The sequence below is a fragment of the Xyrauchen texanus genome, chromosome 30 (genome assembly GCF_025860055.1).
Source record: "Xyrauchen texanus isolate HMW12.3.18 chromosome 30, RBS_HiC_50CHRs, whole genome shotgun sequence".
Taxonomy (NCBI): Eukaryota; Metazoa; Chordata; class Actinopteri; order Cypriniformes; family Catostomidae; genus Xyrauchen; species Xyrauchen texanus.
The window spans coordinates 30866882-30892860 of record NC_068305.1 but is presented as its reverse complement, the minus strand read 5'-3'; the positions used below and the strand labels follow the sequence as shown (position 1 = coordinate 30892860).

Genomic DNA, 25979 nt, shown 5'->3' with positions numbered 1-25979 from the left:
AGTGGCAAGTATAATTACTGGAGCAGTTTTAACTCTGCTTACAACAGAGAATGGCTGGAGAAATAGCTTGAGTTGATTCTTCATTCGGACAGTTTTTCGTTATATACCTTGCTAAGACACATCACTCGATTCATATAATAACTATGCCTGTTTATACTGGCAGACCTTTAATAATACAGCAACAAGCCTATGTATGTCTATTTGGTGCCTGACCCCATGTCAGCTCTCATTGCCTAATTAATTAAATAATAAATGAAAATGCATAACTTTTAAAACATAATTGGTAATAATAATAATAATAATAATAATGAAACATTTAAATGGAAAACTTGAATGACCTTTAAAAAAAAAAAAGAAGAAAAAAAAGTGGAGACCTTGTGAACTTCACATTTAATAATAGGTTAACATTACTTCAAATCTCAAGAGGTATTTCAAGTAAATAATTTAGGTTTTAGATGAGGCTGAAAAAAAAAAAAAGATCCTTGCTGTAATGCATTTAATTTACATGGCAATGGTTGCAACAACTTGATCCAGTAGAGGGAGCAAGTGCACATCATAACGCTATTGGGCCGGTTGCATAAACTACCTAACAATTAGTATGACTTACTAAAGACGTCAGAGAAAGTCTGTTGCATAAAACAAGCTCACATCTGTTTTTAGGAAGACAGACTTATTCGCATTGCAGGAAAAGTAAGACCCTGAATGACTTAGGGAGTTTTCCAAATGACATTTATGTGCCCTTAAAGGGCACTTCGGGAAGGGGGTGCCACTCGCAAGGTAGTTCCAAACAAAAAAAGTACATTATTTCACAAAGGGCCCTTTCACAAGATTTTAGGGAAGGCTACAATTAAACTGTGATGCCATGCTCCCTTCAGAGTGCCCACATCAAGAGCTCTGTCTTTCGTAGTGAGTAGGGCATAGGGATGATCACTTTCAACTGGATTTTCACCCCTAAAAAATAGCGGACAGTGGGCACTCATCACCTTCGCTAAAAAGATTTGTAGAGTTATTTTCCATGGCAACATAGAAATGTCAACGACAGTTAACCTAGGGGTAGACTTACATTTTGGTCATAAATTAGGCCGATTTAAGCTATACAACTGACTAGTCCAACTAACTTGTAAGACTAGTCTAAAACAGTTTTATGCAACCGGCCCATTATCTGGTATTACTGGTTGTAAATCTTAGCATCTAAAAAGGATGCACTGTAGTGGTGTGCAAAGTGACTATGTAATCTAGGCCAGAATATTTAATGATGAGTTTGCATTTTAATTGATCACATTCATCTGCAAGCCTAGAAATGAATTAACAGCAGCCCCTTCAAGCAAGGTTGTAATCACAAGTCACGGTTTGATTCTCCAGATAATCTTCTACGCAAGAGGATGTGAAAACAATGCTGTTTCTGCTGTATGTGGTTAACCACCACACATGAGTGCAGCCGATTCAAACAAGTTTCCTGTAAAATCTACAGTGCTCCAACCATCGGAGCAACTGCACTTGCAAAAGCATGAGAAACTGTTACTCGGTGGCTGTGAAACAAAGCAGGCACAGAACGTTCTGCTCATTTCTAAACCACTGTGCAAGAGTGTGTGTCCCCATCACTATGAACTCTATTCATCATACATCACAGTATGGCAAATTCAGCACGCCTGCATTCAGACCAGCTCTCTGCCCACATACTGCTATTACAAATGCATCTGAAAACACACGCACACAGCCCTTGTCCTGCATCATTAACAAGGTGACCTTATGGTGTAAAAAATTGGAGGGACCTTGGCAGTGTGTTTGTGAAGTGTAATGAAAACCTTTAACATGTTCCTTGTGCTTTTCAGTCTGACAGACCTTTTACAAGTGCTCTAGTGCCCTTCACATGCAGCTATGGGAGCTATGGAAAAATTGTGAAGTAAGATGAGGGGCAAGAGAAAATATTTTAAACCGGAATAACCAGGAAAGTTGGTACGGGAATGTTGCAGAAAACGTCCTGTTTATAAAAACTAGAGTTAAAACGAACAACATAATCTTAATAAAGGGAAATTAATACTAGCTGTATTAAAATGGACAGTCCTGAATCTAAATTCTGATTGGATGAGGCACATTTTAAGCTGTTATAAAATATAAATTATAACACACTATAAACGCACACCTGTGACGGCAAATTATGTATTAAAAGGAAAGTTCCAGGTTCAATACAGAAAAACTTTAGCTCAATCGACAAAGTTTGCCGTATGCGTACTGGACACGTTATGCAAATTTCGGCATCAGCAAAGTGATTGAGCACTGAACATGCACAGCCTGATTTTTCGAACCGTGCATCACTGAACGCGCAGAATGCACATGCATCTAAAATTATTTGCACTAATTAGTGGGTCCACGAGGTGAGTAACACTCACCGTTGAGCCGTTGCTTTCACAAAGAAGTGCTAAAAGATGTAATCGATGCTAAATATTACCAGCTATACGTAAGTTACAACTTAGCCTAGTTGTGGCATAAATGGGCACTAAGTCACAATTTAGGCACTACTAAATATGTGAGTTTTGCACCATTAAACTTAAGTAGGACTAAATATTTACAGAAGCCTCCGACCAGGAGTAACGGATGGAATAAAAAAGCAGACTCATTTAATGACATCAATGAGCTCATGTTTTGGTTGACAGGATTCATTCTTTTTGACATATATGATGATGCTGGTATTTACACTCATTTAAATTTACAAGAGAGAAAAAAAAACAACATTTTTTTTACTTTTAAGTGGCTCTTCAGCATGAAACAGATCTAACAGTGCACTTTCCTGTGTATGCTGCCGGTGTCAAGTTTCAACATATACAAAATATATAAGATATTAAAATGAATAAATGTCTATTTTTTTTCCACCATGCTGTATTAGTGTTTATTTATTTATTGCCCATTATTCATTTGAGATACAGTTATTGAATATTGTTATTTCAGTACACCATGAAATCTTTTTTTATTACGTATTATTTCAAATGGGAAAATCATTTATTGATAGTTACATGAGCAAACAAGGTTTGAACATCAACCGTAACTAGATCAAACTGAAATTCAGGGCTGTTTAACACTTCTGTGTTCAAATTGAAAGGCTACTTATTGGATCGATACAAGTAAACGTCATATTAAACGACTACGCATTACTTTTCGGAGAGCTTATGACCTACTAGCCTTAAGAACAGGTGGTGCAACCAAATTAAGCACTGACTTAGTAGTAACAAGTAGTTACTAAGCCCTTAGTGTGAACTTCACATCTCGAACTTAAGTGAGACCTTGCGCACAGCTGGGCAACCCTGCCCTGAAGACGAAGCTGGAAATAAGAACAATGGATGTGCACATCAATGGAGCATGTGTGCGGAGGTCAGGAGATACCTGCTATAGTATAACACCAGTCTGTCTAAACTCCTTAACCCTGTAAAACCTGTACCATATTTCATACATTAGGCTTTAAAAAGGTAATTATCCTCCTGAGGCCTTGCAATACATTTTTGTAAAGGACATATTTAAATAAGTTTTTCTTAGCCCATACATGCTACAGTGGTAAATCTTAGGGTATTATCAGAGGACTCCTTAGGCTTTTCAGAGATACCAAATGTTTGAGAGTTTGGCCATGACGACGTAATCTCCTTAGTCTATAAATATGGATTGAAATGTATCACAGTTCAATTCAGCACATCAAATACAATATTATTACTTTTTTTAAATAATATGTATTTTATGCAACAAACACTATATTGACATTTAAAACAAGGAAATTGTTCCTGGGTCTCAGGAACATATGGTAAGATCATAACATCATAATGTAAAATAATGAGATCTTTATAATGGTAGAGCAGGCTGCATATATGAAAATACACAGAAATATGAATAGGAATAATAGGGTTCAAAACAGTGTTACTCTGAATACAAACTTTAATACAGTGAAAAAGACACTATTAGCATAACATAAATACATATAAATACATAAAAATTTCCAACATTACCATTACTATTATTTTGAATGGAGCAATGTGATAATTTTACCTGGTCGCAAAAAGTAGTCTGTTAATTTACCTGATGAACTTTCACCTTTTGCTGACCCTTTATGCTTCGCAGAGCTAATGTGTGCTTCTAAATCACTTGCACCTTTATTAGCAACTGACACATAAGTGCAAGCTTTACATGTCATACATTCTGCTTCCCACGGATCTCGACCTGGATGAAAGCATGGGATGTTTTTGTGCAAATCTTCTGTAAATGTGCACTTTCGTTTGGGCATTGTTTTCACTCAGCTAATGTCAAGCAACAGTTTGATGCCGAACACAACAGCGCTTTGTGCGTTCGTGGAGAGATTGACAGGCAGTAATTTGGCCAATAGCTGCTGCAAGCCTCTCATAATCGACCAGTTGTGTGCGAGAAGGCGGGACTTACAAAGAGGGGTTAAAACAATGCAAATATGTGCGCACACACAATGAAGGATTGTTTTTTACATTTAAAAAAAAAAACATTTTACAATTAAATATTAGAACAGATGCACATCATAATGCATCTAAAGCCGAAACCTGGACATTTTCGCAAATTTAGAAATCCCGGCTGGACACTTTAAGGTCAGAAAAAGAGGACATGTGTGGGGGAAAAGAGGACGTATGGTCACCCTAGGTTAGGACACATTTTAAGGACCCCAATTTTGGTCAAAGTATGAATAAATCGGAATAAAATTGCAACTACCAAATGCATCTACACTGCACAATAATTAAGTTTTACACTGCGATTGGCTTCTTTTCATCCCTTCAGTCAACCGAGCAAGCGCAAAAAAAGTTGTGCGAGACGTTTTAGTTAGCTTGAATGAAATGAAAAGCATAAAATTTTACTTTAAAAGTTAAAGTTTACAAAGCCTGGCCAACTATATACCACATCTGATTGTTGTACCATGTGTGACAGGAAGATTGTGTTCAGCAGTGCAGATGTCAATTTAAAGTTCTTATATACATTTAAGAGGACCACACTCCATAGACTGAACATTGTGTTTTTGTATATTTATGTTCACAAGGTAAAACAGGTTAACATGAGCTGTTTTTTTTTTCTTTTGCAAAAACTCGAATTAACTGAAAATATAAAATTTGGTTCATAAGAATTTAAACTCCTTTGTCATGACTCACACCATGTTCCTGAATTTTGTCAAGCAAATTTTTCACGTGCATTTTGCGCAGATTATATTATGGCACATTAATGTTACCATCTCTTGAAAAACTGGACTACATCTGTGCTCCTAAAAAAATATTTAAGCATAAAGCCCAGTCTTGCTATAGGCTGCAAGGTATCACAGATGTATAAAATATTTAAGGGAGCAGACTAATTTCATTGTCCAATATGCTTTGTCTTAATTTCAGTCCAGCTGCAAGACAGAAGCACTGGACGTACAGTAACGTTGAGACCCCCATGGCTACTGGAATTGGAAGGAATCAAAAGCTTCTGTGCTTTGCGATTAAACAACGTATGCAGCAATGAAAGGCCATGCGTGCAGAACAATAAGCTACTTTATACATGTCTGAAAAGACCTCTGTTGGCCTCGGCATGCAGAGCAACTCCTAAACAGAGCAGTAAATTAACTTTTGCTTCTCGGTTGGCCTTAAACAGAGCTTGCTCTCGCTTAGGCCTTATATTAACAGCTTCACAGATTACTGGTTTATTCACTTCCTAATGAGGTTCCCCCAGTGACCGTTTGTGTTTATAAAATCTGTATGTGTTATGAGAGGCACCGGGCCTACACTACAACACATCCTGTTTTGTGGAGGCTAAACACCACAGCACTCATTCAGAGTTTACCACAGTTGTGTTTATTGTAATGTCTGCCTGTATTCCTTAGTCCACTTGCCAACAGAGAAAGGGAAATGTTACAAACTACTGTGTCAGGAGAAGCACTGTTCATGAAGCTAATGTTAACAACAAACACCTAATTAGAATTGTAAGTGATAAAGCTTTACATCTGATCTAGCTGTTAGCAACAAGATGCCATTATCAGTGCATGTTTGTCAGTATTACCTTTTCTGGAGGAGAATGTATGTTTTGTATGTTCATCCACTTGTTCTTAATTCTGAAAAAAGAAAGAGCAACAAATCAGTCCTGCATGTTGTGTTGAAGAAAAAAAGAACAAATGTATTTTTGCTGGTTCGAAACTTGACTTTATTAAAACACCAGGATGCCCTAATCCAAACTATAAATGCAACTAATGATAATATACACAATTGACTAGATAAATATCATACAATATCAATAAATGTCAAACGAGTAGCTTCACCAGTTGAAAAAAAAAAAAAAGAGCATTTAAAGATTCCTTTAAACTGGGGTTTAAATATCCAGTGAAATTCCTAGTCAATGCAACTCGTGGCATAGCACTCTGGAGGACAGGTACCATTAGTTATGGTCATGGTTTCTCTAAAAAGGCTAATCTGACAATATAAAAGGAAAAAGAACAACAACAAGCATTCAAGCGTTCATACAATAAAGGATCATCATGAAAGCAAAAAAAAAAAAAAAACTTGACACACAAGTTTTGAAACAACTTTAAGCTGCCAAATTAACAACCCATTTGTCAAGGAAAAAGGAAGCTACTTTAATGATGAAGTCATTTAATATTCAGGTCTCTAGAGTTGCCCTGACAGAAGATGGGCCAAAACCAACATGTGTTGACCTTTTTTATTTTTTTTTCTAGAGAGGCTTTATCAGCCCACAGTGGTACTCACGGTCGCCACCCACCAGACAGTGCTCCAGTTCCCCTCTTTCTTGATCTTTTGAAGATAAAGATCACCGATCCAAATTTACATTTCGTCCTCTTCTGCACTGACGCATCACTATGGACCAACAGTTCAAATTTACCCACACTAATAGACAGAGACAGAGATAAAGAACTCCTCACTCTGGCTCGCCTTCCATCTGTCAGTGTCCATAGTGCTCACACTCCCCTTCCCCCGCTCAAACCTGAGGATAGGGCATGAACAGACCCCACTGGGACTCTGTCATGGAGTCACACTCCCTTATATGGGCATACGGCTGCTCGACTCATGAGCCGGATGAGTGGTCTTTCCTGCTCCTCCTCAATCTCTTCACCTTTTTCTCTCTTATGAAGCCATCACTCCATTTTACATGCTCTGAAAAACCAGAGGAATTTCAAAATGAGAAAACACCACGTTACACACTATAAAAAACACCATAGTGTTTGGCATTAATGGCAGATGGGCACCTGTAGGAAAACCAAGTGCAAGGTAACTTGGGAAGATCTTCCTTTAGCCAAAGATGATCTAGGCCATAGCAGGCATTTAATTATATTTTTACAGATATTTTATCTGTGGTATTTCCCTCTTACCAGGTCCAGGTATTGGAATCAGGAAAAGAGAATTCCCAGAGAATAAACATGTTTTTCAGAACTCGCAGTGGAATTTTCCAGTGACCCCAGTAACACAAGTTGCAACATGCTGAATAGCAGTTATCATTTGAGATTAAACTGAAAGGATAAATGAGGGAGGGTCCTGGCTCACGAGTCTGAAGATTATCTGCGTTAAAATGAAATATTTCTGCTTACTGAGATATGTGAATCTTTGCAAAAACCATAAAAATAAAGGAGAAAGCATGTATACAACTATCATGTTCACATGGGTGTCAGTTATGAACTTTCTTACAATCTATTCACTCAAAAAAAAAAAAAAAATAAATCAAGGCTGCTACACACATACTGTATATAAAAGCATCACCACAACTTGCCCGCTGCTTTCTGCCAGGATGACAACAATCTCCATAGCAACTAAAGGGCAATTGCATAGCACAGCACATATGAGTTACAGCTTTCCTCTGAGGCAACAGAACCACAACAGTATGGATGATGAGCACAAGATACTAAGGGAAGTAACAGTTCAAATTTCTCAAGGTATCACAGTTTTAGGGATACACTTTCAATACAGTTCAGTATTTGCAATGCACAGAAAAAAATATATATTACTGCCAAACCCAAAGTAAAAATACTCTATTTGGTAACAAACACTTCAACAGGTTTGCCCTGAATGAAAATTATTGTTTTACAGTAACCATAGTTTAACTATGGTATTTGTAGTAAAAACATAGTAACCACAAAATCAACATGGTTACTGTCATGTACAATATATAGTATAATCATGGTTATTATATGGAAACTACAGTATTACTGTTGTAAAACCATTGTTAATTGTATCAAAACCAAGTCAAGTCAAGTGGTTTTTATTGTCGTTTCAACCATATACAGTTAGTACAGTACACAGCAAAACGAGACAACGTTCCTCCAGGACCATGGTGCTACATAAAAACAACAAAGGACCAACACAGGACCACATGAGACAACACAAAGAAATAAAATACCTATATAAAATACCTATATATACCTATATAAAGTGCACGTGCAAACATGTGCAAAGTACGGGACAGTACAACAAATTACTGACAATGAACAGGACAATAGACACAGTGCAGCGCCGACCAGTACTCAGTAGTGCAAAAAGATGACAGTTTCTAAAAACGTAAACATAACATACTATCAGTTAATGAGGTAGCAGACAGTTATAAAGTGACTGTAATTAAAGTGCAACTCAGGACACGTGTGTGTGTTTGTCAAACCAGTCTCTGAGTATTGAGGAGTCTGATGGCTTGGGGGAAGAAGCTGTTACACAGTCTGGCCGTGAGGGCCCGAATGCTTCGGTACCTCTTGCCAGACGGCAGGAGGGTAAAGAGTTTGTGTGAGGGGTGTGTGGGGTTGTCCACAATGCTGGTTGCTTTGCGGATACAGTGTTTTTTGTAAATTCTTTGATGGAGGGAAGAGAGACCCCAATGATCTTCTCAGCTGTCCTCACTATCCTCTGCAGGGCTTTGCGGTCCGAAACGGTGCAAGTCCCAAACCAGGCAGTGATGCAGCTGCTCAGGATGCTCTCAATAGTCCCTCTATAGAATGTAATGAGGATGGGGGGTGGGAGATGTGTTTTCCTCAGCCTTCGAAGAAAGTAGAGACGCTGCTGGGCTTTCTTGGTGATAGAGCTGGTGTTGAGGGACCAGGTAAGGTTCTCCGCCAGGTGAACACCAAGGAATTTGGTGCTCTTGACGATCTCCACAGAGGAGCCGTCGATGTTCAGCGGAGTGTGTTCACCTTGTGCTCTCCTAAAGTCAACAACCATCTCTTTTGTTTTGTCGACATTCAGGGACAGGTTGTTGGCTCTACACCAGTTCGTCAGCCGCTGCACCTCCTCCCTGTATGCTGACTCGTCGTTCTTGCTGATGAGACCCACCACGGTCGTGTCATCGGCGAACTTGACGATGTGGTTCGAGCTGTGCATTGCTGCACAGTCGTGAGTCAGCAGAGTGAACAGCAATGGACTGAGCACACAGCCCTGGGGGCCCCAGTGTTCAGTGTGGTGGTGTTGGAGATGCTGTTCCCGATCCGACTGACTGAGGTCTCCCAGTCAGGAAGTCCAGGATCCAGTTGCAGAGGGAGGTGTCCAGGCCCAGCAGGTTCAGCTTTCCAATCAGGTGCTGGGGAATGATTGTGTTGAATGCTGAGCTGAAATCTATGAACAGCATTCGAACGTATGAGTCCTTATTGTCTAGGTGGGTGAGGGCCAGATGGAGGGTTGTGGCAATGGCATCGTCCGCTGAACGGTTTGGACGATCACGCAAACTGTAGTGGGTCTAGTGAGGGGGCAGCTGGGTCTTAATGTGCCTCATGACGAGCCTCTCGGCGCTTCATGATGATGGGTGTAAGTGCGACGGGACGGTAGTCGCTGAGGCAGGACACTGAAGACTTCTTTGGCATGGGGATGATGGTGGTGGCCTTGAAGCACGCTGGAACGACGGCGCTGCTCAGAGAGATGTTGAAGATGTCGGTAAGAACATCTGCTAGCTGGTCTGCACATCCTCTGAGCACTCTGCCAGGAATGTTGTCTGGTCCAGCAGCCTTCCGTTGGTTGACTCTACGTAGAGTTTTCCTCACATCTGCCGTGGTAAGACAGAGCACCTGGTCGTTGGGAGGAGGGGTGGTCTTCCTCGCCACCACATCGTTCTGCACTTCAAACTGAGCGTAGAAGTCGTTCAGCGCATCTGGAAGGGAGGCATCTTTGTCACAGGCAACTGATGTTGTCCCGTAGCTGGTGATGGCCTGGATGCCCTGCCACATGCGCCGCGTGTCACCGCTGTCCTGGAAGTGACTGTGGATTCTCTGGGCGCAGCGCGCTTTGCCTCTCTGATTGCCCGTGACAGTTTGGCCCTAGCTGTTCTTAGGGCTGCCTTATCGCCTGCTCTGAAGGCGGAGTCTCGGGACCTCAGCAGCGTGCGCACCTCCGCAATCATCCACGGCTTCTGGTTGGAGCGTGTGGTGATGGTCTTGGAAAAAGTGACATTATCTATGCACTTGCTGATGTAGCTGGTCACTGATGCTGTGTATTCCTCCAAGTTGGTAGAATCGCCATATGTTGCAGCGTCCCTGAACATGTGCCAGTCAGTACACTCAAAACAGTCCTGAAGAGCAGAGATGGCTCCTGCTGGCCAGGTTTTCACCTGCTTCTGAAGCGGTTTTGTGCGTCTGACGAGCGGTCTGTATGCTGGAATTAACATAACAGAGATGTGGTCTGAGTAGCCGAGGTGGGGGCGGGGCTCCGCCCGGTACGCACCTGGGATGTTTGTGGTTCACCTCAATTTTATTTCTGCAAAGAAAACCATGGTGACAGCAGTCATGGTTACTACAATATTACTATAGTAAAACCATGGTTAATTTTTGCTGGGTCTTTAACTAAAAAAGCCTTTTCTCTAATTAAAAAGTCTGTGCATGCACACACTATCTTTCCCCGGTGATTTTGGCGTAAATGATCACGTGTTGATGTATTACCATTATACAGCACTCGTGTCAAACGATGTCTGCAAACAGTGCCTGTTTTGTAAAAGTTTTTTGACCATCGCTGTTGTAACTGACTGCAAAAAGAAAATGTTTCTAGACAGGAGACCTGAATAAAGCAGGAGACTTCTCTAACAGCAGCTTGTTTTCTCCACTTGCCATTTTCAGCTACACAAAAACCTTGCAGAAATGTGATGAATCAAGTTGACCCACGTGAAACAAGCGGAGCATATCCATCTACCAATCCTTTCACGTGCATTAGCGGAGGTATTAACTGTGCCTATTTGACGCTTTATTTTCTTCACAAAAACTTGAGATCCAGATGCGTCAATAAAATTGAGGTGAACCACAGTACCAATGCTTCCGTACGATTCGTTTTTTTACCGAGAACTGTTACACCCCTAATCCTGACCTAGAATCAAGGGGTGAGAAAGAAAAGTCTGAGGTGAAGTCAAGTTTGGCTTCACTTAACACGGAAGGCTTTTTAGATTACCAAAAGTGTCATTAATTAGTCAACATCACATGCTTGGTATTTGTTTTTCCAAGGACTTCTGTGTATACAGGAACACAAGTTCAAATTTAGTTTCAAAGCAGAATATTGGTTAATAGAGATGTCAGATAAAAGCATGAGTTCTTGATGGATTTTAAATTAGCCAATCAGTGCTGATCACCTCTTTGCCTAAAATAAAAAAAACTCAGATATGCTCCATATTACCAATATCAAGTAGTCTGAGGAGGAGTACTGCCCAATTTCAAAGCAGTAGACTTTGAACAGCTGCTAACCTCCAGGACAAAACTGTGTGACTGTGTGAGGCAGATGGGCTCTTCAAATGACCCAGGCCAAATGACCAACAGCATGACATATTCAAGCAAACAACTCCCAGATTCCATTTTCACTTGGAGTGCACACAGTAGAAGTATCATCACACTTCTATATTTTAGTTAATGCCACAATAGCATGCCAATGCAAAAACATGACATGACAAACTGTGGCTGCTGACCAAACAATGGATAATTTGGAAGCATAGTCAGAGGCTGAGACAAAATCCATTGTTGTGAAATGGGTGGTGATCTGTCCCAACTGACCACATCATGAAATTGTAGCTCCTCTAGGCAATGGCTGGCCTTTTAAATGATGACATCACCATGGCTCTAACAAATCTGGTTGTAATCATGAGGCAACATTAATTTCCATGCATACACTAACATTCCCATGTTTTAAAGTAGGAAAAGATTAGGGTTGAGAAAAAAAAAAACAATCGATTCAGTTACAAATCACTATTCTTGAGCAAAAAATATATCGCCTCCCTGAAGAAAACAAACAAAAAAATATTTACAAAAAAAAAAATACATGTTTATCTTAATGCTGCAATGGTTAATAGATAAATATAGGAAGCTATATTTGTACAATGTTCCATACTAATAGGTTTTCTCTTTGAGAAGTTGTCTCTTTAATTCTTTACATTTAGTCCTTTAATGCACTGCTGCTACAGCCATCAAAATGCCATTTATTCACTGTAAGATGTCAAAATCCTCTGCTGTGATCAATGTTCCTGTTGTGCATAATCCAAAAGTTTATTTGAGAGGTATTATGGAAAGTATTTGTCAGAATCACTCAGCAGATTCTGTCTAACACTTCTTTAATAAATAGTTTAGCTGTAAAAAGGCTTATCAAAATGTCAGGTGGTGTAAACTGCACGTCACGTCCAAGCAATATTTCTAATCTAACAACCAGGGTATTCCTGCACAGTGGCAGGTAATTTTGCACATTTAAAAGCCACTGTTGACAAGAAATGCTGCTTGACACAAAGATGCGTGCTTGAGGAAACACACCTAATTATATTTTGAAGAACAGATGAAATCATTGCCGGCGATGCATGTGTTTGATTTGCTTTTTTGTTCAAAAGTTCAATTATGCTTTGGCGCCTATGCACGTTGCTCAATCGTGTCTCGCAGAACACGCACAAATGGACAGTTCTCACTTTTTTTCTCTGTCAGTTATCTGGGAGCAGTTTATAAGAATGGAGTGGTCTATGAGAACACTGCATAAGATCTCAAACTTTCTCAGGATGCATATGCAAATAACACGCAACAACATTGGGACTACAGGTGAATTGTTATGTGTGTCATAATTCAGTACAGCCCCAGAAATGGTTCTTGAACAAGTTCTCATTAGCCTCCATTTGTATGCTACAAAATTACAATTATGATAATAGTAACAACCTGTGGTAATATATGTTATATTTTTAAATTGTAAAATAACAAAATTAGTTTGATAAGTTAAAATGATATATTGTATAATTATTTATTTGTTAAATAAAAATGGACATAATGCAGCCTTATACATGAGTTCATTTGCACTAACTAGTACAGACAACGCACTGACTGGTCGATTGGTCATTTTGCACATCCCCACCTTTTACCTGCAAGCTATATTACAGAGTGAAACAATTGTCATTTCAGACAGATGTAGAAACAAAGACGCGAGTTAAGTGCATACAAGAAAGTCAAGTACACATATACGACTGTTTACAGGCCAGCTGTATCAAACACATGACCATTTGTGCCCGAATGAAACTACAATCCCGACATTCTTTCACAAACCCACGCACATAGCAATGGGAGAGTTTATTTGTGATAAGAAGCCAAACAAACAACATGAAAGATGAGCTTGCACCCATAATTGCACTGATTAGCACACAACGGGGGGAAAACACAGAAGAAAATAATGACGAGGCAGCGGTTCAGGAGATGTTGGTGAGGTTTTCATTTAATAATTTTTTTACATAAATAAGCAAGAGCAGGGAAAGGCGCAAGAGCCTTTCTGTACTCTTGCGTGCTCTTCATTACATTGGCTTTTGTCATTGCCGGTCACTTGTTTGTCAGGACAGTCCGCACACCTGGTGATAAAGGTTTTATCTTCTACTCGCAGAGCAAACAGATAGAACAGTGCATACGGGATGCTTGATACATTTCTGAAGCAACAACTGCACTATTTAAACCGCTTTACTATCACTTGTGCAGATGAGGAGAGAAGCTGACAGCAGCACTCTCATAAAAGCAGATATATCTCATCTTGGATTTTTTTCTAAGGTTCTAAAGAAACTGAAAAACTGAGATACTCTTATAGAACCATTTATTTAATCTTGTGGATGTTCCATGTTTTGTTCACAGCTCATACTGAATGTAAAAGGCCAGTATATATAATGCAACTCGTTCTGATTTTTAAAACAGCTGTTAAATAAAAAATAGAGTAAAAAATAAATTTTGAAGAAACTGAAAAAAAGGTTTCTTCAAAAAGATATTGAAGGACAAGATGCATCGAGAATCATTTTATATTCGAATCATGAGGCTAGTGAAGATTCACACCTCTATCGAATCGGCTAAGAAATATTGTTGCAATTTTGAATCGGGAGGACGGTGGTAATTCCCAGCCCTAGTGTTAATCCATTTCAGATATCTATTCAGTGCATTATTTGCCAATGGCAATGTTTAACCCAGACATAAAGGCAACACATCAGCCATTCAAGAAGCTCCTAAGAGCCACTCCCCACAGTTCATCCGGAGGTTAAGATGCACGAAGGCTCCTCTTTCTGATTTTTAATTCAGCTTTTCAGCACCTACATAAGTTGTAACACAGTTAACGTTACATTTCCTTCTTTTTCTACTTTGCACGAGTGCTCCTAAACAAAATGGATAACATAGAGCCTTGTACTGTAAACAATGAGCGTCAGATCCACCTACACACAAACCAGTGATTGAACAGAATAACAGGTGAGAAAGAATGCATCCTCTGTGATGACACCAATGGAGGAAAGAAGCAAATTGACCTTACTTCTCAATGTATGGGAGTTCATGATTGCATTTTCAAGCTCAGGTATGTATGGTCTTCCATTAGTTTGTGGTCTCAGTGCTGAAAGCATAGTAACAGGACACTACACAAGCACAAAACTATAGCCTAACAAATAACAGTGAAGTAAAAACAGCCATTTCCTGTCTTGGTCTCCACAACAAGCCTGTGAGCAGTCATATCTCTAGTGGTTTCTCTCTGATCTGTTGTTGCTGGGATGGCATGATTATCATTTACAAAAAAGACATAATACTAGCAACTTATTGATCTCATAAGGGGGCATCTAAACATGGCAAAAGAAAAATATCAGGTACTGTAACCTCAAATCATTACATAAGCAGGTGGTGCAGGGCTTTTTTGCCTAAATGGAAAAATACCTTTCAAAATTCAGTGAAAATGCCCACCTTGTTGAGGTATTAATAAACAGTAATTTATGTCTGCAGTGAACAAACAGTGGGGAAAAAGCAGATTTATATTAAAATATTGGACTTGAAAATTTAAATGCATTTGTATCTTTGTTACACCATTTCTATTTATTATATTGCTTGTAATTGGTTTCATTTTTCTTTATTACGGACCACTTACTTGTCTTGAATAATTAAGAACTTTACTCAAATTAATAAGAATCAAATCAAGCATGTGAATCAGAATCCAAATGGGAAATTTGTATACCCAGCCCTAAGCAGGGCTCCAAATTTCAAAAAATGTTTTGGGGCCATTTGGAGTACATTTTATTAGAAATCTGAACTGCAGTGACCCACATTGTCTAACTATTTTTGATTATGCGCTACCATTTTCTTTAGTATGGGAAACACAAAAGTCAAACACTCTACAAGTGGGACAAATGTTGTGGGTGTTAATCTTGTTTCGGGATGCTGCCCCTTTAAATTTACTTTACACTTCTATTGTAGAAAATCACACTTACACCTACACACTACATATTGTTTGCGGTGGCACACTTCATACAGTAACTTCAAATATATACATTTAATTTATATGATATTCTCAAATAATATAAGAGTTTAAAGCCTACATGGCTCCATAATTATAGAATAACTCAATCCTACAGCATGCCAACCACACAGGGTGGTCCAATGCAAGATAAAATATTTAGTACCACTCAATATTAGTGAGCAATGCACAAGTGCATCTCGTTTGCTTTAAAGAAGCTTTCAGGGCAGAACACAGAGCTTAAATCTACTTTTTAAAATTGACAGCCAACAGACACCATACCTGATGTGATATTCTGCATCAACAGACTAAAAGGCCAGTCATAATAAAAGGCTTTGATTTTTTCAACCGAGACTTGTAAGGATCATAAAAGGCTTAAAAAAGGGCTGCTCCACCCTTCAAAACATAACAGAGACACCACAGGGCGAGACCTCATGGTTTCATCCATTTTTAAAGACCTCTCGGTTTTGACTAAGGAGGAAAGCAAACCTAGAAATGGTCCACAGAGGTGGAGCAACACTTCCAAAACAATGCACCCTATTCAAAGAGTACATGTGAATCTCTGGTCTTAACATTATCAATGTTTAACATAATATTTTTATTTCAGAGTTTCTAAGGGTGTACTCCAGAAAGCAAGGTTGACTTCCCATGATATATATATCCTGAAATGTCTGCTGATTAACCCAAAACTTGCTTACTCCCGGTGTGTGTTTTCCAGAACACCTGTGCGGGGTTAGTTCACTCAACTGTGAGTTTGAGAGTTTGTGCGTGCCATATTTCAGTGACACAGAACATTACATATGACTGCAAAGAGCATTACTACATCTTCATTCGTAATAGTGGTAGGAGCTGCATCGGTTGAGGACTAAGAGTTTGCTTGACAGAAAGTATACTCAATCATTGCATGAATTATTTAATTACTAAAACGATTAAGTTTTACAGTTCATGTAAAAGTTTAATTGAAGTCTAATATTAGCCCTATATTTATGTTTAATAGGTCGACCGTTATGTTATTTGTTTGCACTGAACTTCAGTATAAGTATTAACATTCATATTATGATAATAGTCTATATATACCCTTTATTTTAAGATGAATTTTATTGGTATTTACAATGTTCTGTGCATGCTCATTTTATTTTACAGTATGTCATGTGAACTGAATGTATTTCCTTACTTTTTAATTCCATTTGATGTACCCAGTTTAAAATTGGGGTTTCAAAAAACTTAGAATCATATCAAATTTCCCACAGTTGCAGATGGAGTCATTGTATTAAACTTTTTCAATTGTAGGATCTCCCACATTTGTCATAATTTTTCATAGATTGAATGTAATGTTTATTGGTAGGTCACACATGATTATTCAGAAGATGAAGATCTGCTTTAACAGAGGTGGAGAATGATACAAGTCTTACAGTTATGTGACCATTATGTCCTTTTCTTATTTGGTGTGGCAATAAAACTTGTTTGTTGTCTTAATGGCTGTGCAGTCTCATGTAGAGGGTTCATCTACCTCCAACAACTTGGTACTGAATGAAATTATGCTGTTTTAACTGAAGATCGTGTTTCTGATTGTACATTATAGATGCTCATGATATTAGAGAAATATTAGAGAAAAATAACACATTTCTTCCTAGTGTAAAGGAAGTTGTAAAAGGTCCATATTGAAAAGCAGATTAAACATGCAATTTGAAGAAGGACCATTCAGCTTCTAATGGAGTAGAGGAGGCTTCACATCAGAAAGACACCTTTTCATTGAATCACTTGACCACCCGCAAAAGGAGGGCACTGTAGGTTACTCTAAATGACAGCATGTCTCATTTATATTTTAAGATAATAAAGAGTGTACAATGAACAAATCTGGAAATGTGTGCATTTATATGTACAGTACATGAACGAAAGTGATGAGAAATCTAGAGAAATCTCTCTAACCTATATGCTTTATCTGTGGTCTGAGAAATGATCGCATATTATCATGTTAGAGAAGTAGAAGAACGAGTGATTAATTGCTTAAGCTTTGAATTGGCAGACATTACCTGCACATTCATCAAATGAAACTGGAAAAATGTGTTTAGTTCTTTTTGAAATATGTCTTTACAACAGTTGTAAAGGGCAACATCTCTTTGGAAACTAAACCACTTCAACTGTGCATTCTCTACCGGTTGTGTATTTCGTGTCCAGGAAGATCCATCATGTGTGTGAATAAATTAGTTCCGTTCCCTCCTCTATATATATTATTAGGGCCATTAATGACCATTTTAATCGCAGTCTGGAGCCGTGCATAAAAATGCTTTAAAAGTATAATCATGTGTCACTATCAGAAGGGCACTACTCCGGAGCAGGTTATGTTCAGTGAGTAAGTTGCTATGACAACTAACATAACCAAAATCTGAAGTAACTGTCAGGCTATCCACATACTCAGAATAAACTTACCCAGGTAAGTTGCTTAACCTGATCTCTAGAATACCCCCCTGCTCTCTTAAGGAGGCAACAGTTTATCTAGCTAATGTTCTTTACATTTTGTATATCAGGCAAAGGAAGAGAAAAACACAAAACAGCCTCAGTGCATAAATGGATGGGGGTTTGTTTGGTATTCAGAGACGGCCTCCACAGCCCGTCATAAAGTGTGTAGGACTTTGAAGCACACAATTCATCTTACAAACAACATTTGGTCTGAAAGGCACTTCTGTTCTGATCTCTGAATTTCAAAAGCACTGAGATACAAAGAGAGCCATGTCTCAGAGTTTTGGAGAAGAGAGATGATCTTCACTTATCATCCAGCCCAATCCAAGTCTGTAGAACTGCACACACACACACACAAAACCCTTGCATTTTGGGCTCATGTCTTCTCCTGTAATTAGCAGGACTCTATGGTATTTTAAAAACACAGGAGTGGACCTACTATCTTACTAAATTATTTACAAGTACCATTCATCCTGGTGCACTGCTGTTTGTTGCAAAAAGGGGTTAAACCTGTTTACCAACTGTGCATATATTTTTTGGATTCCTGACTGACTATATCAAAAGATATGTGGGTCATGCAGTCTCTATAATCAGCTCATTGTTGCTTGATGTCATTTAAAAACAAAATTAAAAAAAAAAAAAAAAAGAGCACATGGTATTTGGTTAACCTTGCATTACAAATAAATAAATAAACAAACAGTAAAGCAAGGACCAGGTTACATACATTTAAACAAAGGAGTTCAAATTAAAAAGAGAGAAAGAGGGAGGGAGAAAAAGAATATCTGAACAATGATGCATTTTGTTCATAGTGCTATAGAGACTGTTACCATGGACAATAAATAACATCATAAATCTTAAAATTCAAGCAGCTGCTAAAATCAATGAAAAAGCAGCTTAACTAACAACAACCAGACAGCTTCAGGAGGCCAAGGTTACACAGTCAATTTCATATGCCAGCTGGGGCGTCAGCTCTGGGAACGCTCCACTTTACAGTATGCTGGTCAACACTGTTTCTCACCTACATAATCGCCTGCAGTAAGTAAAACAATGTTCTCAGGCACAACAGTCAAGCAACAAGATTTCACAAATATCCTACTTGAGATATTATGTAAAAAATATTACCAGTGGTTTCTTCAATCATTGCACATCACATAAGCTACTTCCCCTCTGATTAACCTCAGTGTAGTGGCCCATCTGACACAGGGAGGAAATAAAAGCGAAAAAGAAGCAGGAAGTTTGCTGATAGTGAACAACAGAAAACACCACACTGGTGTTGACAAATATAGTGCAGTTTTGGCAATGCCAACAATCTGTCATGTGTTTGGTTGAGTTCAAATTACCTGGGCTTGCTAAAATATTAAACTTCTATGAATCTTTGTTGTAAAAAATAAAAGACCACAGAAATTTCATAAAACATTTAAGAATTTCATAAAGGCTTGGTATTCACTTACAGGGCTGGGCAATATGGCCAAATATAATATCACAATATTCTTTTTCATTTCGTTCGATATCGAAACGAAATATCGATTAAATACAGGCACATTTGCACTTTTTTTTCCCCCCAAGTTGGAAAAGGAATTTTTTATTTTTTATTATTATTATCCAAAACAGTCTCTACAAAACTGCTTTGGGGGCCCAGAGACAGCCAAAGCAGTGGGGTCTGAGGGATCTTCTACCAAAATATTACAATATTTTACAGAATTTATAAATGTTAAAAGATAATCTGTTCCTTTAGAAGCATAATGATAGCAGTTCAGTTTTTGTTTGAATATTTTTACTTGTGACTGAGGAATGATACTGTATGGGATACAATTTAGAAAATGTAGAAGTCTGAATGGACCATTTTTATATTTTCATTAAAGTGAGAAAGTTTAGGCTAACAACTAGGGCTGTCAAATGAACCGAGAAACTAAATTCTAATTTTTACTTTCAAAATTCATATAATATAAAAATTTTAAAGTCAGATGATTTTTAAATTGATGTTGTTTCCTTAGTCCACAAGAGGGCAAATTAAATAAATACAACATACAGCACCATTGTATTATTGCAAAGAACATTCCTGGCTGTTAAAGTTTTATTTTGTTAAATACCATCCCCCTTTCAACTAATGTGCATAAGTCAGTCCATGTTCTCAAAAGTAAAATTACTTAAAATATGGTGTTACACTTGCACTGATGCCACAGGGTACTTCTCCAGACATCACATTGGTTTTTTTTAATTAATTACAGTTGTATATAGGGTAGCAATATTCCCAGATAGCAATGGTATTCGGCTGAACTCAGGGGTAAAGCGGCTCAGACTATGAGCACAGGCCAGGGGCTGTTCAGTCAGACGGAACACAACAGAATGGAACAGAACATGACGATCTCGAGACACACATTTCCAAGTTGAACTCCTTTCCTGACAAAGCGTTAAAAAAAGTCCTTGCTTAATTTGAGAAACGCTTACGAGAGAGCAAGACCTAATGTAAGGGGCTTTTCACACAGAATGCTTTTGCAACCATCTATTTGTTTTTCTTTGTAAACACGTGCTAGACTAATGTCTTTGTTTTTGTTATATCAGCATCTCATGCAGGGGCACTGTTTTTTTTAGATGCTGTGTAATTAAAAAGAACTTTAAAAAGCATATTGAGACATCTGCTTTCTGTTAAACCATATTTTTTGCACTGTCTCTAGCCTTTTTTTTAACCGCAAGAATGTGATCGATCTGAAGTCATCGTCAGTTCTTGGCACACATCCAAAATTCAAATACCCATTTTAAACATTTGAATGTGCATATTATTGTTTTTAGCGGCATGCAGCTGAACATCTAGATGTAGAACACTGGCTAAATATAGAAAATTACTTAAAAGCTTATCATTGATATCATGGATTTTTATTTTTTTTAAATCGCAATAACTATTGAGATGTTTTTTTAATATAAACTCTGCATTTGGTGGTTTAGAAGTGCTAAATATGTGAAGTCTAGCGCACACTACATGACTCAAGCTTGTCTCCTTTAATGTCTTGAGTTGGCGAAGTCGGGACCAACAGTCATGTAGTGTGCGTTACTCATACGACTGGCCCCATCAAGTAACAGATGCTACAACGGATTTCCAACCTGCTTGAAATATGGCCGATGAGCTGTCATGTGTGCGCACTGTTGCAACGAGTGAGAAACTGGCAATGAGCTACAGCCAATGAAATACACTGATCAGCCACAACATTAAAACCACTGACAGGTGAAGTGAATAACATTTCTTATCTCGTTACAATGGCACCTGTCAAGGGGTGGGATATATTAGGTAGCAAGTGAACAGTAAGTTCTTGAATTTCATGTGTTGGAAGTAGTAAAAAAGGCAAGCGTAAGAACACACAGTGCATCGCAGCTTGCTGCGTATGGGGTTGCGTAGATGCAGACAGGTCAGAGTGCCTATACTGACCCCTGCCCACACCGATGTGAGCATCAGAACTGGACCATGGAGCAATGGAATAAGGTGGCCTGGTCTGATGAGTCACATTTTCTTTTAGATCATGTGGACGGCCGGATGCATGTGCATCATTAACCTGGGGAAGAGATGGCTGCAGGATGCACTATGGGAAGGCGGCAGGCCGGCGGAGGCAGTGTGATGCTCTAGCCAATGTTCTGCTTTGAAACCTTGGGTCCTGGCATTCATGTGGATGTTGCTTTGACAAGTACCACCTAAAGAATCTAAAGATTGTTGCAGACCATATACATTCCTTCATGGCAATGGTATTCCCTGATGGCAGTGGCCTCTTTCAGCAGGATAATGTGTCCTGCCACACTGCAAACATTTTTCAGGAATGGTTTCAGGAACATGACAAAGAGTTCAAGGTGTTGACTTGGCCTCCAAATTCCCCAGATCTCAATCTTATTGAGCATCTATGGGATGTGCTGGACCAACAAGTCCGATCCATGGAAGCCACACCTCACAACTTACAGGACTTAAAGGATCCGCTGCTAACGTCTTGGTGTCAGATAACACAGGACACCTTCAGAGGTCTTGAGTCTATGCCTTGATGGGTCAGAGCTGTTTTGGCAGCATAAGGGGGACCTAAACTATATTAGGCAGGTGGTTTTATAGAGGGCACAAAAGGAGAGAAAGGCATTTGGAAGCTGGAGACAAACAATTAAATAAAATAAAACAAAAGATCACCCACGTCTTCAAAACCACAGTCTAGTTTTGGCCACTCGTTAGCCAGCAACGAAGAAAAAAATGGAATGGTCAGCATTTGACTAATACTAAACAGTGCTGATGTTTATTTAGACATTTATTTTATTTGAATATATTCTTTATTTAAATGGTCAGCAACTGACTGATACTGAACATAAAGTACTGATGTTGTTTAAGCTATATATTGTATTTTAATTTATTCTTTATTTTTTCAGTGTTCATTTCTTGAATTTGTTGACTATGTATAATAAAGTAAAATATTCTTTGATACAAATATTTGTTTAAGAAAGAAGCCTTCAGAGTACCTTTGCATAGTCATATCGGTGCAAAATCAGTAAACAATCGACATAGAAAAAATTAACTATATCGGCCACCATATAGGTAATGTTTTTCCATGTCATTCATCAGTTTTTAAAGACTTTAAAAAAAAAAACTAATAATAAAATAGAGATATGTGATTTTCTTTTAATTTAAATGTTAAGGTGTATGAACTACACATGCAGAAAATGCACACCTTTAGAAATATGACAATTACTATGAAAATTAATCATGAAAGCCCTAAAACAGACCATGTATTGTCATAGCCCCAAAACGGACAATGAATTGTCATAATCGCAATTATTTGTTTCACAATTAATCATCAGCTAAATTTCATAATCTTGACAGCCCTAGTCTGTATTATTTAAATCTCACTTGCAATTTGCTGAAGAAAACAAAACAAAATTTGAGTCTTTATTAGAGCTCAAAGCTAATAAGAACATTAAGATGGTAAGTCCAAGGGCCAATCTGCTTCAAGCCAACTATAACAGTTAAGCTGTCAGCACACTAGAAGACTCCAAACAACTCAATTTTGGCCGAGGGTGTCACACATGTGGAGTGTTTTCCTGAGATCTCGCTCTCTTCGGTTGGAATTAGGACACATTTGCCAATTAAGAATAACATATGGTGACAAACATACCTGTCCTGTTGCATTTATTAAATATGATGCCAGTTATTTGATCTGACCGTGGTTATCTCAAATATTTAAGAAAACTCAAAGATTACTGTGCACATCAAATTCCAATCACATTTTAATGCCCAAATAAGGGAATTTAAGTGAATATATAAATGCCATCAACAGCACGTTTGTGTCATTCAGTTAAACTTCAAGCGTCACTGAGCTGCAACCTTGACGTCAACCAGAGCAGCTCCTGTCCGGAAGAGCGCGTGAAGTGCTCCTCAAGCACTCTGATGTGTGTGCCGTCTGCAGAGGCTCGCACCAAACTCCTGCAACAAATCTAAACTTTTACAGTGAATGCAAAGCGCTCCGTCTTCACTTTAAACGATTGTGTAATCGCAAATGTTCTTGGTCATAGTGGGTTCATAAACGAGGTGTTAATGACACGCAATGATGCAAGAGCACGCTTGCTCTCTTTCTGTGGAGTGAAGAAATTATTAAATGAAATCGCAAAGGCTTTGCTACATGAGAAATGAGGGCTTGTGGGTTTATACAAAGAGCATTAAAATAATTTGTGAAAACATTAGGACAGAAATGCTCTACTATTGCATAATATATTATATTAAAAAATATATATATATATATATATATATATATATATAGGGTGATTTAGGAAGCGATTCTTGGAGTAACATTACCTTGTGAAAGTGCGTGTTTGTGAATTTATCCTAGAGCTGGGCAATAAAATGGTATCTGTATTCATAGACGGTACACCAATTATATAACGCTCGATAGTTTCACTTAAATGCATTCAAATGCAAATAAATGGGAAGTTTGGTTGCATGAACAACCCTCAAGCATGCGCCGTCCCTGGATCATAAACAGCCTATCATATGACTTGATAAAGGAGCGTGCTACTAGCCAATAACAAGTTGCGTTGCTGTAGGATTTGGTTGCACCATCACCATGTGAAATAAGAACACACAAACACATGTGAATTCTGAAAATGAGTGCCATGCCTGCCGGCGATGAGGAGATTGTGAATAAAAAAAAGGACGTCACCTCGCCAGTTTGGCAGTTTTTTGGTTTCTTTACATCTGACCAACATCAGATCACAGTTGTGTGTAAGCTTTGCAAAACAAAAAAACAAGCAACTTATTTCATCACCATAACTGCTTCCACCCTTTGGAATATGCAGCATGTCATCCACAACCTACATCTACCTCACCTAAACAAACATCCCAGAAGCAGTCCACGATGTAGAGGTACTTGGCAACAATGCCTTATGAGAAATCCTCCAAATGATTGACACATTTTATTTATTAAGTTCAATAGTTTCTTTAACACTTATTTATTTAATCTTCATATAAGAAGATGATATGTTTAAATTTTATTTAGTTTTTGACTGTTAAAACTAAAATGATTTTTTGTTTGTCTTAATAGAGTGGGTAAATTACAAATACTGTGGTTAAATTCAAAGTTTTTTCTACTGGTCTTGGTTTAAAAAAGGTTATTAAAATGTAGCAATAATTATCGATACGAATGATATGAAACAATACCGTGATACATTTTTAGCTGTATCGCCAAGCACTAATTTATCCCCTCGAGGCTTGCCAAGGCTATGCACATGTCCATATATAGCTTTCATTGAGTAATGAAGTATGTTCAGTAAAAACAGACTGTTGTGTCTCAGCTTTCAGATTTCATTAGTCATTTTAGTGTAGGAGAAAAACGCTTGGGGACAGAATCACTTTGTGTTATAATCAAAGTTTGTGATGAAATGCAGCAGAGGGTGATCACAGATGAAAACGTTCATATCAGCTTGGTGTCTTGTCAGTTCTTCAGTAAAAGAATAAGCTTATTGGTCACTTTACGAGAACACAAGAGCCTTCCTCTGCGACAGAATGATTTTTTCAAGCACGCTGGATGTGCTTTTTCAGTTTCCATTAACTCAGGAAGTCCCACCGGCAAGGGATTAGCAACCTACTGCTGGCACACGCTAAATACGTGCTCCATCTCTCATCTACAGGCCAGCGATTATGTAAATTAAGCTCACGCCTGAAAATCACTGTTCGGCTAGTGTAACTGAAGTAGTTCCGTTTATACTAAGGCAGTTTTCATACTGGGCACATTTGCTACAGTCCGAATCCAAATGCATTTGTTCCTGGTGACCTGAAGCGTTGGTCTAGTTTCAGACTCACTCATGACTGGGTCAAATGACGGTGCTTTTCTGTCATCAACATGCACAATCATAAATTCGGACATGATGGAGAACACAACAGAGGTTGCTACAGTATATTTGTGCTTTTTATTCATTTGGTTTTATTATGCGCCAGAGAGAGCAACACTTGTACCTCTGTGCGTCACATGCCATAATCAAGCCATTGTAGGCTACATGTCCAAGAGAAGGTGACTATATCTGTTGCCCGCAAATAGGGCTGGGACAACGCAAAAATACGTTGACGCAAAATATGCGCGTCGATTCGTCAGACCCAAAACAAAGATGGCGGCGCCGGAGAGTAGTAGCAACACGAGTGGCTCAACCATCAGAAGTGCAAGGCACTCGTTCCTCTAAAGTATGGGAATTCTTTTAAATTAAAGGAAACAATTCCGTGATATGTCGTCTTTGCAAAATGGAGATGGCCTTCCATTCTAGCACCACGGCAATGCACCAGCACCTGAAGAGGTGCCGCGCGCGCGCGCTCTCACACACACACACACA

The 25979-nt window shown here is 38.6% G+C and overlaps 1 protein-coding gene across 7 annotated transcripts in view; it reads right to left on the bottom strand.

The window, feature by feature from the left end:
• fam49a (family with sequence similarity 49 member A) overlaps positions 1 to 25979 on the bottom strand; it is a 38005-nt gene that overhangs the window by 7789 nt on the left and 4237 nt on the right. For 3 of the 7 annotated variants that reach the window (XM_052098972.1, XM_052098975.1, XM_052098978.1), the window contains exon 2: positions 6028 to 6079. The gene's annotated coding sequence lies outside the window, so the exon portion shown is untranslated. Of the gene's footprint in view, positions 1 to 6027; positions 6080 to 6728; positions 7134 to 25979 lie in introns of all 7 variants that reach the window. The other 4 variants (XM_052098973.1, XM_052098976.1, XM_052098974.1 and 1 more) reach the window with 2 other exon arrangements.